This window comes from Talpa europaea (assembly GCF_964194135.1).
Source record: "Talpa europaea genome assembly, chromosome: 10".
NCBI classification, from domain to species: domain Eukaryota; kingdom Metazoa; phylum Chordata; class Mammalia; order Eulipotyphla; family Talpidae; genus Talpa; species Talpa europaea.
The window spans coordinates 61,973,855-61,989,563 of NC_140077.1; positions in this window are offsets into that span (position 1 = coordinate 61,973,855).

Here is a 15,709-nt window from a genome sequence, read left to right on the forward strand (position 1 = left end):
ATTAACAGAATATAACAAGCATTTGTTCACATGGATCCAAGACTATTGGCCTCTTCTAAAGGTGAGAAGTACATTATGGCCCTCCTGTAGCCCCCGCCCCCTTGATTTGAAGGTCTACTGCATTGTCTTCTGTAAACATGCAGGGCTACATGGTGTCTGTATTCCAAACCAGGCAAAATGAGAATGTTAGACTTTCTCTTTTTTTTAAAGATTTATTTTTTTATTTATACACTAGCTGGGGTACAGGCCAGAAGCACGGGAGGGTGAGAGGATTCACCAGAGACAGAGTGAGGAATGGAACAGGCAGACAGACCAAAAGCACTGCTGAGGGGAGCAGCAGACGCGACAGGAGAGGTCTGCCACACCATGGGGGTTTCTCCCTGGCCAGCCAGGAATCGAACCTGCGCTGCAGAGGCTGTGGACAGCTTCACAGTGCTGTGCTCAACCTACTGCACCACCAGGAGGCCCTAATTAGACTTTTATCTTGATCCCGAGTTTCTCCTGGAGAAATAAGATACACAAGTTTGAAACCTTCCCAGCCCTCACTGGGTGGCTTGTTCAGTTACATGCTGTGGGCCAGGCTCATCTGTTGCCCCCTCAATCACCATGTCAGCTGTGTCTGCTCTGAAGCTCGGGTTTGTGGTGATGCTGATGTTTCCTCTGTAGGTAGGGGGCTGGCGGCCCTGGCTTAAGATCTGGCTTTTACTGGACTTTAGATTTGATGGGGGTAAGGACTGTGTGTTGTCTCATGGACTCTCATCTTTGCTCCCTCTCTGTCTCTTGTTCTGAAATGACCATCTCATCATAATCTACAGAATGAAAGCCTTGTGGCTCAGAGAAGGGTGCCCTGAACAGGGAAGGAGACCCACAGCTTGAATATACTTACACTGATGCCTATTGAACACCCACTGTACTCACGTGTGATCACGGCAGCTCCACACCAAGCCTCATCTGAAAACAAGGACACAAGATCCAAAGGGTGTCATAGCAAGAAGTGTAACTACATCCCCCCAGATGCACAGGGCTGCTGGGATCTGCTGGAGGCATTTGGCAAAGGGGTGGGATGTGGGTGCTCCCTTGGCTGCACCCATCTTAGCAAGGCCTTTCCCCACCTTGCTTCCTCCGGCTCTGCTCATGTCTGCCATTTGCTTATGAAACCTTTAGCCAGTGACTCATTCTCACTTCACTCCTTAGCGAAATTCAACTGAGATCAGAGGTCAGGGTCTTCAGTCCCAGACAGGAGGAAGAAATCCAGAATCTATACCAAAAGCTCCGGATACTCTGGTTTTTCAGCCCAGCGGTGCTGTGAACACTTGCTTAGCCCCAGAATGCTGACTAACGGCAAAGGTTTGTTCTTACATACAGACGAAGTCTTTTTAAAGCAAACCTGGTAAATAAAACACGACACACATACACTCACTCTAAAAAAAAATAATAATTATAACCTGGTGGATTTCTGAGGAGGAGGCAAAAATTCACTATACAAAAGAATGCTTCATTCAGCAACTTAGAGGATTTGTATGAAGATTCCATGGAATAATACATTTCCTGAGGAGCTTGAGATTGTATTTGTTTTATCAAAACTTATTTGATATAAGTGAAAAAGCAGGTTGCAAAATAGCTTGGATGATATGATTTAATTTACCAAAGTTTATAAATGTTTCTAGGAGTAGGTGCATTAAAAGATGTAGATCAGCTTTTTAACAGGGATTGTCTGTGGGGTGTTGGGAACTGAGATGTGTTTTCCTTTCTTTGTATTTTATCTCTGTTGTCTGATCCTGATACCAGGCATGCATAATTACAACAATGATGGTCTTGAAAGAAAGAAATTTCAGAATGAAAGAAAAAGAGGTGTGTTGGGGCAGGATGGGCCACTGAGCATGTTCTTTTTTTTTAAAAAAAATTTTTATTTTTATATTCCCCATACAATTACAACCCCTTATTTTGACCCCAATCCCTCCCTTCCCCGCCCCCCGCCCCCCCATAGAATGTCTCTGGTTCATAGTTGCTTGTTGATTTTGATATTTTCTTTCTTATAGTTATTCTTTGTCCTGGTCCCTTATTTAAGGAACTCTCCTGCACTGTTGGTGGGAGTGCAAACTGGTCCAAGCATTGAGCAGGTTCTTTATGATTCAAGCAGACAGGGGTAAAGGAGGAGTCCGGGAGCCCTGGGTGGCTTTCTCCGGCTTTTATTGAGCTCTTTTATTGAGCTTTTACAGGTAGCACAGCAACCAGGTACATGGCAGGCAGGGGTGCCGGGGCCAGGAGGCCAGCAGGCCTCCTCGCCCCCAGCAAGACTTCCCTCTGGGCTTCTCTGGCCTTCTTTCCTCTCCTTCTCTCTCCTGCCTCTGCTTCTCTTGGTGAATATCTCAATACTGCAGTCATGGCCTACAGAAGTAAACAACACAACTGCAGGTGCCCCACCAGGCAGGGCAATCCTAATGGTAGGAGGACAGAAAAGCCCCGAAAACCATTTACCCTACAGGGGGATGGAGAAAGGAAGAAAGGGAGGGAGGGAGGGAAGTTAGTTCAAAAGCTACTTTCTAAGCCACTAGTTTTAGAAGCTCTGGTAAGTCCCAAGGCAATCATATTGTTTATTTCCTTAAATGCTGTGTGTTTGGGTTTTGCATTTGTTTGTTTGGCTTTCTGATTCTTAGCATGTTCTGATTTCATTCTCCTGATTCTCTCTCTGGCAAAATAATTTTCATCTTTTGAGAGCTGAGCAATTGCAGATTGTCGATAATGATGATGAGCTAATGTTCATAGGCAGTGCTTGACATAGGAAGGTCGTTTCTATCTGCCCTCCCCTTTGGGGCTTCCACCATGCTGATATCCTGGGGGGGCGGGTAGTATGGAGATGGAGTAGGGGAAGAGGGGGAAAGGAAAGGAAAGGAATTTCCTATCTCTGAGGTTAGAGGACTAGAGGAGCTAGGAGGAAGAGGAGAAAGTCCTCTTGCCCTAAACCCAACCAAGAAGAAAAGGAAAAATGCAGCACTTATCCAATGGAATTTTCTGCAGTAATAGGAATGTTCTTTATTTGTGCAGTCCAACATTGCTATGAAATGTGGTGACTTACATTTATATCAATTAAAATGTAAGCCCCCATTTTTGTGTATTTGTGTTTTATTGCTGAGCTATTGCACTCACCGCATTTCAAGTGCTCCATAGCAACAAGTGGCTAATATCTGCCATACTGAATAGCTGATAAAATATTCCTTCATCACAGAAATTTCTATCGGTGGTCAGTGCCTACAGACCAGAATCATGGTGAGGAGGCCCAGATATTCTAGCTTTTCCAAATCCCAGTCAGAACTTCATCTTTCCTAAGGGGGATGGAGGAATGATAGTGAAATCTAACTCACTGAGTTCTAGTCAGAGCCAAATGAGACCATCCATATGTGCCTTGCACATAATAAATGCACCCCAAAAATTAACTGTTTAGTATCAATAGCTATTTTACATTTTTGAAAAAGTTGGGAGAACATAGCAAGACACTTGCAACATTATTAGTCAAATAACCTTTCTCTGATGGGGTCAGCTGCTCTGGGACCTCAATTTCCTTTTATGGCTGTGCCCCAACCCCTTCCCTCTTCCAGGGACTGCATCTTCCAATCCCACAGAGCCTGGCACTACCTGTACTAGTCTGGCCTGGAGGCATAGCATACTTGGTTAAATTCCTACCATTTCTACCCAGTAAAAAACAAGCGTGTTAACTAAAACCTATTGCACCATGCTTCAGGGGTATCAATTTTCAAATTCTCAGAAGCATGACACCTTAGTGTACATCCACTATGGAAGGAATTGTTTGTTCCTGTTATTTGGCCAAACAAGGATGTGTGCACTCAGCAGAGAGAAAGGAACACTGTCTCCAGATAAGTAATATTTGGAGTGTGATAGCTGCCAGCAGATTGGGAGTTGAGGATGGAACCTTGAGGATTTTGCTAAATAGAATTTAAAAGTTTATTTTCAAATGTTATTAAAAAAGATAAAAGATAAGTCAAAATGAAAGCTTATTTTCATGACTAAAAATGACGCTGTCAGTTATACAGATGGAACTTTATAATAGATGGTGAAACTCCTACCTGTACATTAAACAACATAAGTTTCCAAATAATCTTCTTCTAAAACTCCTGTTCTAACTGCTTTCATAAGATCACATCCTCTGGGTAGCTTCTGGATCCCTTTTTTTTCCCCCATTGTCTTCCTGGGTTACTTTTCATCACTTCACTCCTTGCTTTACGATCTTTGATTTTTTTTTAAGATTTATTTATTTATACAAGCACTGGGTACAGTCAGAAGCGCAGGAGGGTGAGAGAATTCACCAGAGCCAGAGCAGGAACAGAACAGGCAGACTGACAAAATACACTGCTGAGGGAAGCAGCGGGCGGCAGGAGAGGTCTGCGCGCCCTGTGGGACCCTCCCTTGCTGGCTAGTTAGGTGACCTTGCACAAGTTACATAACAACTCAAAACTTCAGTTTCTTCATTTATGAAATGAACATAATAACAACCCCTTCCTTGTAGGACTATTGTGAGAGCTAAATGAGATATATAAAGTGCTTAGCACAGTAGTTAATTCATAGTAAGTGCTTAATAAATATTAGTTAAATTATTCTCAGTAGTCAAGACATGGAAATGAGGTGTCTGTCAATGGATGAGTGGGTGAAGAAAGTGTGATCCTATTAAACATATACAGTGAATCATGTCTTCTTGATGTTTCTGTTAATGACAGACTGCATATATGATAGTGGTCCCTGTAGACTATATAATATAGGTTCGTATAGTTCCATTGTGATATCCACACAACAACAAAATCATCTAATAACACATTTCTCAGAACATATGGCAATTACATCAGGACTGAATATAATATATATTTACAAATACCTTCAATGTTTAATATATATACTTATAAATTTATATGTATATATATGAGTGTGTGTGTGTGTGTATTCACACAGTGGAATATTATTTAACCATGAAATAGAGAAGGAAATCATACCATTTGCAATAAGATGGATGAACCTGGAAGACATTATCCTAAGTGAAATAAATCAGACAAAGAAAGACAAACACTGTATGATTTCGCTCATATATGGAATCTAAAAATGTTGAATTAGGGCCTCCCTGATGTCCTAGGGGTTAAGTCTCAGTGCTTTCACCCCTACTGCCTAAGTTCAATACCTGGCCAGGGGAGCTAACCCACATATGGTACAGCAGACCTCTCCTGTCTCACCCGCTGCTCCCCTCAGCACTGTATTTCAGTAGATCTGCCTGTTCGGCTCCCTACTCTGTCTCTGGTGAATCCTCTCACTTCCCTTCACCACCATTCCCCACCCCAACCCTGCACTTCTGGCCTCCACCCCAGTTCTTCTACACAAAAATAAAATTTTTAAATAAATAAATAAACTTGTCCAATTAACAGAACTATATAATGGAGTGGTGGTTGCCAGGGGATAGGGTAAGGGAAATGGGGAATATTTGTAAAAAGATACAAACTTTGCATCACAAAATGAATGAGTTCTGGGGATCTAATGTACAGCATTGAGACTATAGTTAATAATGCTGTGTTGTATACTGAAAATTGTTAAGAGACTAGATTTTAAGTGTTCTCACCACACACACACACACACACAAAAGAAAAATATGCGAGGTGATGGAGGTATTCATCAGCTTGATTGTGGTATTCATTTCACAATGTATATCAAATCACTACGTTGTACACCTAAAACACACGGTTTTTATTCATATAAGATATATATAGTATATACAATTTTTATTAATTATCCCTCAATAAATCTTGAGCAAAAAGAAATAAAAGTTAACTGAAAATAGAACAGAAATCCCTTGACCACAGAGAACATGAGTTCTTTGATGTCAGCGATGTCTTTTTATTCCCCAGGTGCCAACAGAGGAGGGACTTCAATACATCTTTTCCAATGAATACATTGTAGTTACGTATCATCTTTGTTCTTTGCCTCTGTTGTTCCTTCTCTCGTAGATTCCTTCACTTAGTATTTATGAAGCATCTACTCTGAACCATCAGCCACCACAGGCAGAACCATTAGAGCTGCCACCTTCCCCATAATTTACCCCTGAAGTCAGTCTCCCTAGCCAGAGCCTCTGTACGGTTTGAGAGTGCACTGACCAAGCTAAGCTTCTGAGAAGACTTGTGGGCTAGAAATGCATGTTTACATGGAGGATAGGAAAGAGAGAGAAGCTCCTGGTATCGTCACCCAACTAGCTGTGGAATATGAAGAAAAGGAGGCGAGAAATTCCATATGGTCTGACTTACTCTCTCTTGATTTCACCAAATCAGTGCAGAGTTCTACTGATTTTAACAACTGTGGGCTTTATTTGCTTGTTAATTTATTTAGATATTTCTAATTATTCCTCAAACATTTTTGTCATTTTCCCCCCCTGGAGAATATGCTTGGTTTCAGCATTTTATTTCTCCAAATTCAATTGAAATAAAGTATGTTAACTGGTATAAAAGTCTCAATGATAGTTAGGAAGTTTATTAATCAAAGTGAGGATTTGAAATCAGAAGAGACTGGTGGGAAAGAGGGGTCAGCCAGGGGCTTCTTCACCCTCCAACAGATAGGATTTAGTTATATAAAATGTTAAGATAGGCTGAGTTTCCTTCAGAAAACAAAACAAAACAAAACAAGCGATTACATCTGGGACAAACACTTGGCAGAAACAAAATAATTAATTTTTGGCAGGCATATGTTAACTTCCCAGATAGGGTAACACCCATACCTTAAACTCATTGTTTCTGCTATGCAATTTGTGTGTGCTGAAGACAAGAATTTAGGAGATAGAAGACTTTACCATAAGGAGATGCCTGTTTGGTCTAGTGTCTGCAGGTCACTCCGAGGGTATGGGAGGGGGGTTTCAGGCTTGCAAAGGGCAGGTCACGTGGCAGGGTGACCATGGGGCGATGGCAGGGTTCTTGACAACAGATGTTTCATCTGCCTGGTTGCCTCTGCCTCTTTTCTTGCCCAAGCCTTGTATCCGTGTTTTCTTTCACAAGTAACTCAATTTCCATAACATTAACAACTGGTGTATGCCTCCCTCTTTCTCATCTCTGAACTGCTGGAGGAAGAGTTATGAGGAATTCAGTGATATTTGTTGAGTCCCTATGATGGCCCAGGCTTGTGATTACATTTCATCTGATCCTCATTGTATCTGTTTTCCAACTGAGGGACAGAGGTTCAATGTGATTACATGAACTGCCCAATGTTGAGAAAGTACAAGGGATATAAAATAAGGTGTAATTCTGAAGTGAAATGATTGCAAAAACAACTGGGGTTCTCTCCCCAGGTTTCTGCATGCTTTGCAAAGTGACTTTGTAACTCCTCCATCAAGAGATTGATCCTCCCCCCCCCCCCCACCCCCCGGCCTTTGGATAAGAGCTAGCCCAGTGATTGTCTTAGCCAGTAGGGAAAAAACACAATGGTGGGTCAGTTCTTTCTGAATCTAGAGCTGAAGGCGCCATCCCCCATCTGGCTGTCTCACAGAACCTTGCATCACTATGAGAAGAAGCCTGGGCTAACCTACTGGAAAATGACAGAGCACGGGGGTCTGAGTGCTGTCAGCTATCACCCAGTGACCCCAGCCAAGGTCCCAGACACCAGGAAGCCCAGCCAAGAGAAGCAAAACTGGAAGTTAATGTGTTTTGTATTACTATAATGATATGAAAATCTAGTTATTACACTTTAAAGAATGTTCTACATAGGTAGAACTTCTTAATTTCTAAATTCCCTTGTTAACTCTTCTTCAGAGATTTTCTTTCAATAAGCAACTTTTCCATGCTCTTAATGTATTCTTTTTTAGTAGGAATCCAGAATTATTAGACTGAACGGAAAAGCACTGACATTTCTGGGTTGGGTATAACACACTGAAATGCCCCCTGAATCGTACATGATGGATGTCTTGTTTCTCTGACAACAGGGAGTTTCCTACTCACCCTTTGCTACTGTTTTGGTTGACAACTTCCCATGCTGATAAAAATGCATGTACACATCCCACCTCCTGCCTGTGTAGTTCTGGTATTCATGTTATTGTGTAACAGAAGTAGCATGTGGTTGCCAGAATACAAGCGCTGCTTTTGGAAAACTAAAGTATATGTCATTTCTCAGTACAATAGAAGGGGAAACTAAATTAAAACCTGCAAGTCCAAGTCTGAAACTGTAGTAATTTTCCAGGCAGATCTGTGCTCATGTAAGAGAGTGTCCACTTTGTCTAGTGAATGTTCTTTAGAGTTAGACAACTATTGTAGGTTAGTAATCATTGACTGCAGTGCTAAAAAAAAGAAAAGACTTGTGAAATTGTTGTACCCTATGTAACAGCAGAGTAGCATAAAACAAATACATTTTGTGAACCATTTACTATGGTTTTGCAACAATTATGCAATTATGCATATTTTAAGGGGTAGGTGAACTGACTATTTTCTGGAGTTTGTTGATATTTTGCTTTAATTTTATGTAGAATAAGCAGTGATAGCCATATTTTTACATTGTGACACACTTGTCTAGGGATTCCTGGAAATGTATAAAATTGGATTTCTCTTCGTGTTTTTACCATAGTTGTTTTATGAGCTATCTAGTTAAGTGATTTAAGGAATAAAGCAGACTTTTTAAAACTAGAAAAGCTATAATTATATTTTTAAGTGCTCTTCTGTTGGTGGGAGAGTTACTATGACCGCACCAGAGGGGAGAAATCCTATAGTGTGAAGAAAGAATAACAAGGATGTAAAACAATAGTACTTCATTAAAAAAATAAAAAATTTTAAATATAAAAAAGAAAATAATCAGTCAAGCTGTCTACTAACAACACAGCAGGCTCAGATGTAGGAATGAGCCCCCCAAGATCAGCTTGGATCTGCAGACATGCCCAGCCTATCTGCACATTTGCAGGGTTGTGGTTGTTTGCCATGAGGCATCACTTAACCACGAGGTAACTAACATAAGTTCACACTCCCTGCAGATTTTGGATGTACCTTACAACCACATAAAGAGAGGTTTTTGCAAACACAGTTATCAGAAGTCTTTTTTCCCCATAACAGTCACACTGTTATGTTCTTTTCTGTACTCAAAAGAGAAGAACATGTTGTGAAAAATGCACTAGAAAAGAAATTATTTGAGGTTAGTGGGCCAATTTAATGTGTGACTAAACTGTAAGCGGAACTGCAGTACACATCTCTCCTTAGTTTCTATCATCAAACAAATCCAGCACAAACAAATCTACCAGTATTTGGGAATGTCTAGTCTAAGAGGCACTGTACACAGAGTGTAGGGTAAAGAAAATGTCAGGCTTTTCTGCCCTTCCGCCATCAGGATAGATGATGGATCCTTGTCCTGAATGCATGCCTGATGGCAGGCACCTGGAGTGGGGTGTGGGCATAGGTAGATGGGATTCACCTGGGCTAAGACTGGGCTTTTAAGGGCAGCGTCACGGGGATGCCAGCAGAAGCAGAGAAGCAGAACAAATGGAAGAGAAGAGAAGCAGAGACCACCAGAGAAGGCCAGAGAACCCAGACAGAGGGGGGGCTGGGAGGCCTGTCAGCCTCCCGGTCCCCCAGCATCCCTGCCTGCCATGTACCTGGTAATCCCAATAAAAGCCTGCAAAAGCCACCAAGGGCTCTAGAACGCTCTCCTCCTTTACCCCATCTGCATAGAATCAGAAAACCTGCTCCGTGCCCATCCTGCCCTTACAAACACTTTCACTACAACCTTACATTTAAAAAAATAATGGGCATGATCCTTTTGGTTAAAGGGTCAAAACTTGCTCACAGAATTCAGACAAGTAAAATGATTGAGGGAGAAGCTGCCAAATCAAAGATCTACTTTATAGGTGAGTCTGGAATGCCTTCTTGGAACATTTCAGTAAGCTGGTAGGAAGGCACTCTTGATAGGAGAAACTGCAAGTAATAATATTAGTGGTGGGAAAATGCAAGGTGTCTCTGGCAGTGAGTAAATAGCTCGTTTTGATAAGAACAGAGGAAAATCAATTAGACAAAGTGACTGGCAAATGGAGTTTAAGAGACAGGAGAAACGTGTGTCACCAGCCGGGGAGATCATTAACAGAGAGAGAAGTTAAGAGGAAGAAGCTGGTGAATATTCAATATTGAACACGTGGAGTTTGAGGTGGGCATGAAATTCCCAGCAGGGTATTGGAAATTCAGGTCAGGGTTTACAGGAAAAGTCAAAACTAGAGATATGGTTTGAAAATCTCCCATGCAAGAGAGACGAAGCCAGAGCAGAAGGCAAGGACTGGACTCTGGAGAATGCCGGCAATGTCTAGTAGGGGAGATAAAAAAAGATGCCCAGCTGACGGCTTAGCAGGATGTAGCTAACACCACTTAAGTGTGTTAATCATTCAGAGAAGGGAGAGAGGTGTGCACTGGCAGAGCGGAAACATTCCCTTTCAAGAAATAAGTGATAATGAGCTCACAGCAGGAGTAGATGGTTCTTGTAAGACTTTGGAAGCAATGGGTGGTTCTTACTGGACAACTCAGCTGCCAGTAACAGAAACCCAAGGCTGATTATTTGGAAAAAGAAATGTGCCAGCTTTCTCTGGGACTGATTCACCCTTTTTAACTCTCTGTGTTGGTCTTCTTAATGAATTAATTAGCAAGTTTCTACCTCACCTTTATTCATGTTGATAAAGTCAGGAAGTGCAAATTAAAGATAGTATTTGAGGGTAAAGCCAATCCAAATAAATAAAGCATGAAGGTAAATAAACAAATGTTGGCCAAATCCCCTTTTAGTTGCTACACTGTAAGTGCATCTTATGTGTTACACCAATTGCACATACAAGGCACTGTTTTAATTGTATCTTTTAAAGACATACTCACCCATGTTAATTAGTTCTCCTGGTTATAGATGATGCCATGATAACATCATTAAGAAAGTACAATTAATCTCAGTCACAGGAAGAACCAATTAAAGAGTTCCTAGCAATAAAAATAATAGCCATTGGTTATTTTTTTTCAATGGGGTATAAAGAATGGAAAAGCATAAAGTTAAATACAAAAGCTACCTTGTTATCTTTAAGTGTATAAGTCCTAAGTCTGACAGCTAACTACTTGCCAATTAATTTAGGATGTTTCCAACCAATTTGCAGGTTAAATGAAAGCTCTGTATCTATATAGTTCAACAGTCACCAGCCATATCGACATTTACCATTCTGGTGTGTATCTACTCCCAGTGCTCTGCTCCAGATACTATGCAGAAGAACCAGTATTTTAACAAGTTTTCCCAGGGTCTCAAAATCCGAAACTTTGAGAACCATGACCTAGGTATTCTAGAGAGACCCAAGGTCAACTGGGAAGGAGGAAAGTGTCCAGAGACAACTCAGACCTTCCCCCACCCCTTTCTCTTTATTACTTTCAGTAGAGCAGCGCCTATGCAGAGGGTTTCTTAAATTGGGCCTCCATCCATTCCAGTCATCAAGTCAGAAATATAGGAGACATCCTTTACCTCCCACATCAATCCACCAGCAAGTCCTGTCAGTTATCTCATCAAAACATGTTTCAAGGGCCTCCCCGGTGGCGCAGCGGTTGAGCGCTGGGTTGCGAAGCTACCCACGGCCTCTGCGGCGCCGGTTCGATCCCCGGCTGCTCCCCGGCCACCGGAGGAGGGTCCCACATGGCGCGCAGACCTCTCCTGCCGCCCTCTGCCGCCCTCAGCAGTGTACTTCGGTCCTTCTGCCTGCTCTGCTCCCCGCTCTGGCTCTGGTGAATTCTCTCACCCTCCCGCGCTTCTGACTGTACCCAGTGCATGTATAAACAAAACAAACAAACAAATAAATAAATAAATAAACATGCCTCTATTAAAAAAAAAAAAAAAAAAACATGTTTCAAAATCTGCCTCCTTTTTTCCCATCTGCACTGCCAGTGCCCTGATACTCTGCCATCTTCTCTTGCCTCTTCCTGCAATATCTTCCTAATGCATCTCTTTATTTCTGTTCTTTGCCTCCTCCAATCCATCCTCATTAGAAAACCAAGAATGTTTTTTCTCAAAACTTATATTAGATCACATTGTCTCTCAGCTTAAAATTTTTCAGTGGCTCCCAAAGCACTAAAATCCAGGCTCCCCTGATCATGGTCTATAAGTATGCCATGCCCCGCCCATCGCCCATCATTTCTTGCTCATGCCTCATGTCTTGCTATAACTGTAATACTCTAGGGGTTTTTATCAGCGTCAAGTGGAAGAGGAAAAGATCTTTGCATTTGCTCTTCCTCCTGCCAAGATAGCTTTTCATCTTTTTTGCAAAAACCTCAGCTTAAGTGTCTGCTCCCCAGAGGTCTTCCAAGACAATTCCATTTAAACTCATTGTCCCTCTCTCCATTATTCTCCATCTTATCACCTTTTGTTTCCTTCATAGTCTTCATTGCAACTAGAAGTTTCTGTTTGCTTTCATTTTGTTTGACTCTAAACCAAAAAGCACAATGAGAATAGGAACCATGTCCAGTGTGTTCACCATTGTCCCCTGCACCAATAGATACTTGACAAATTCAGTGCCTGGCATATATCAGGAACTCAATTATTGGGTAAATGAATGAAAGATCCAAAGTTGTCAAGGTGTGGAAGTTGCTGATATATACAAGTTCAAATCTGCCATTTAGAATGAGGTGAGGGTGTGCATTCTAAAATTAAATTCCATTCTAGAGTTATATTGATAAGATGATCTAAAATTCCTAAACCCATTATTCTCCCAACTAGTGTAAACAGATCACATTGTTGTTGAGAAACTTTTATGAAGCTAACAGTTGCTTTGTTCCTGTTCACCTATAAGCACAAAGATACCACAGCAAAAAGTAAGAAAAGAGTGTGAGCTCTTTGGGAGGAAATGCCAAGCATGCATTATTAACTTAATTATGTTATATTAAAACTCATATGACCCCCATGTAACCTCATCTTAAAAGTTTAGGCTTTGATCAAGAACATTATGACAATGTTAAGGATCGTCTGGAGAAGGTCTAGGAGCTACTGAATTAGATTTAGCCACTTGCCAACTATAGCACAACAGTGTGTGGTATTTCCCATCTCTCATGAAAGTCAACACATGACGGAAGGGGAGGTGTCACATTAGCAGGGGTGGAAATGGGTGTGGATGATGAGAACCAGCTCTCAGGCCCCTTCCAGCTAATCCAATTCAACCCAACCAAATTATTATCGAGTACCTTCTCAGTTCCAAGGACTGCACTGGGAACTTGGCAGTTAACAATTCAGACACTCACTCTATCCTACCAGAATCTAGTAATCTAGTAGTAAATGGAAGGTGAACAAGGCTTTGCAAAACCAGCTGGTGATGCCAGCACTTGGCTCTCTTCTCAGAATATGAGCTTGACACAAGAATTGGCCACATGAAGTGATCAAAGAAATTGCACTTTCTTGAATGTTACCAAAATATATTTAGTTCTCTGAAATGACTATCGGATGCATTTGGAAAGGCCCCAGAAACGGAAGCCCTACTCCCTTCAGCTAAATGTTCCTTTATCCTCCCCTCATTGGAGTTCCACCACTGTGTCCATGTATTTATTGTGCTTCCTGTGTGATACCAAGTCATTTTTTTCTAAATTTAATTGTAAAAGCCATATGCACTTTCTTTATTAGATTTACAATACAATAGTATGTCTGACTTGCCTATAATTTCTTAATATGTTATCCTGCAACTGTTTTCCAATACATTACTGTGTTCCAGCTTCACATTTGATAGCACCATGATGGTACCTATTTGTAGCCCAAGACAGCCAGAGTAGTGCATATTTTGTTTCCCAGTAGCCCCTCTGTTAGAATCATCGTTTTCTACATTAGGCATTCACTGTCATTATAAATCACACTTCAAATAATATCAGCACCAACACTGCCAAGTAGAAGGGCTCATTTCAATCCTCATTTCACTAAAGTTGACAATAACTGTATCACTGCCTGTCAGGCATTTCCTCTACTTTCTTCTGTTATCCTATGAGTAATGGAAAGAATACTGATTATGTGGTAATGCTGAGCAAGTTATTAGCTTCTCGAAGCTATTATTTCCTTTGTAAAATTAGAGAATTAAATTAGGTTAGAGGTTATACTGCTGGAAAATGGGACAAAGTCAGCTTTCAGAAAAACTTGGTGCTTACAACATTGTCTAAATTCTCATTTGTTGGTAACCTTCTAAAATTGGGAGATTTCCCATGAAACCCTACATTTCCAGCTTCTCTTTAGAAATCAAAGTCTTGGGGGCCTCCCCGGTGGCACAGCATGTTGAGCGCAGCACTGTGAAGCTGTCTGCATGCAACCTCTGGCCGGCCAGGGAGAATCCCACATGGCGCAGCAGACCTCTCCTGTTCCGCCCGCCGCTCCCCTCAGCGGTGTATTTCAGTCGTCTGCCTGTTCTGCTCCCCACTTTGTCTCTGGTGAATCCTCTCACCCTTCGGTGCCTCTGGCCTGTACCCCAGCTCTTGTATAAAAATAAATAAATCTTTAAAAATTAAAAATTTTTTTAAAAAGACATCAAAGTCTTGGGCAAGGGGTTAAGATACAATCTGTGAAGCCATCCGCAGCCACTGCAGTGTGAGTTCAATCCCCGGCCAGGGAGATACCCACATGGCACACCAGACCTCTCCTGCCTCGTCCGCTGCTCCCCTCAGCAGTGTATTTCAGTAGATCTGCCTGTTCTGTTCCCCATTCTGTCTCTGGGGAATCCTCTCACCACCACCCCCACCACACACCTCTGGCATGTACCTCAGTTCTTGTATGCATAAATAAATAAATCTTCAAAAAAAAAAAGAGAGAAATCAGTCTTAATTCCCTTGAAAAATTTGGCCTCACACACTCCCTGCCTCAGTCGCACATTCACAAATGACAAGGAGAAAGGCACAAATGACCATCCTCACTTCTCCCCTGATAGCACCTGAAGGTGGTTATGCCCATGCCCTGTGCCCAAAGAAATCTGACAGGGGACTTGGAAGAACCTGATGGGAAAAGGGAAGCTCTCTTAATGGTCTAGAACACCCTCTGAGGAAAGAGGAAAGCAGCAAGTTCATCTACGCCATAGCCTTTGGTCAATGCTCATGGGCACTGTTCATTATTTATCACAGTTTGGGTTGAAGAGGATCTTTTTTTAATGATTGGGAAAGAATGGGGTGGAGGAAAAGATTCCCCCCTTACCCGCTTCTGTTTCTCTGAATGCATGGTTCTTAGAGCAGTTCTTTCTTTGGTGACCTTAGGAGAAGGTGTGTGTTGGGGGGGGGGGTAGGGGGAGGTTTAAGGGGTCACAGCACAGCGAGGGAAGAGAGAGGGGAGGGGCAGGTCTTGGTTTCTGTTATTTAAAAAAAAGAAAATTCTAGCCTGAGTTGATTGGGAGGGACACTAGCTCTTCATTTAATGGCAGCCCTCTCCTGGCCAATTTTATTTTGTTTATATTATCTCTCTGGCCCCTCTAGGCACTTGAGTTTTCACAAGATAATCTTCTAGCTTAATAAATCTAAATAGTTCTAAGATATTTCAAAGCTGTGAGCCTTTACAAGCAGATGTACCCCTCCCCCGTTCTCCTGACAGAGACTCTACTGGTTCCAAAGTCTTTCCCACTGAAATCCCCAGTGCCCAGAAAAGTCCCTAGCACCTAGGAAGCACTAAGTAAATATTTGTGTAGTGAAATATTCAGGGTTAGCAATTACCTTTGGAAAGAGACCATGATGATTAACGGAGCAAA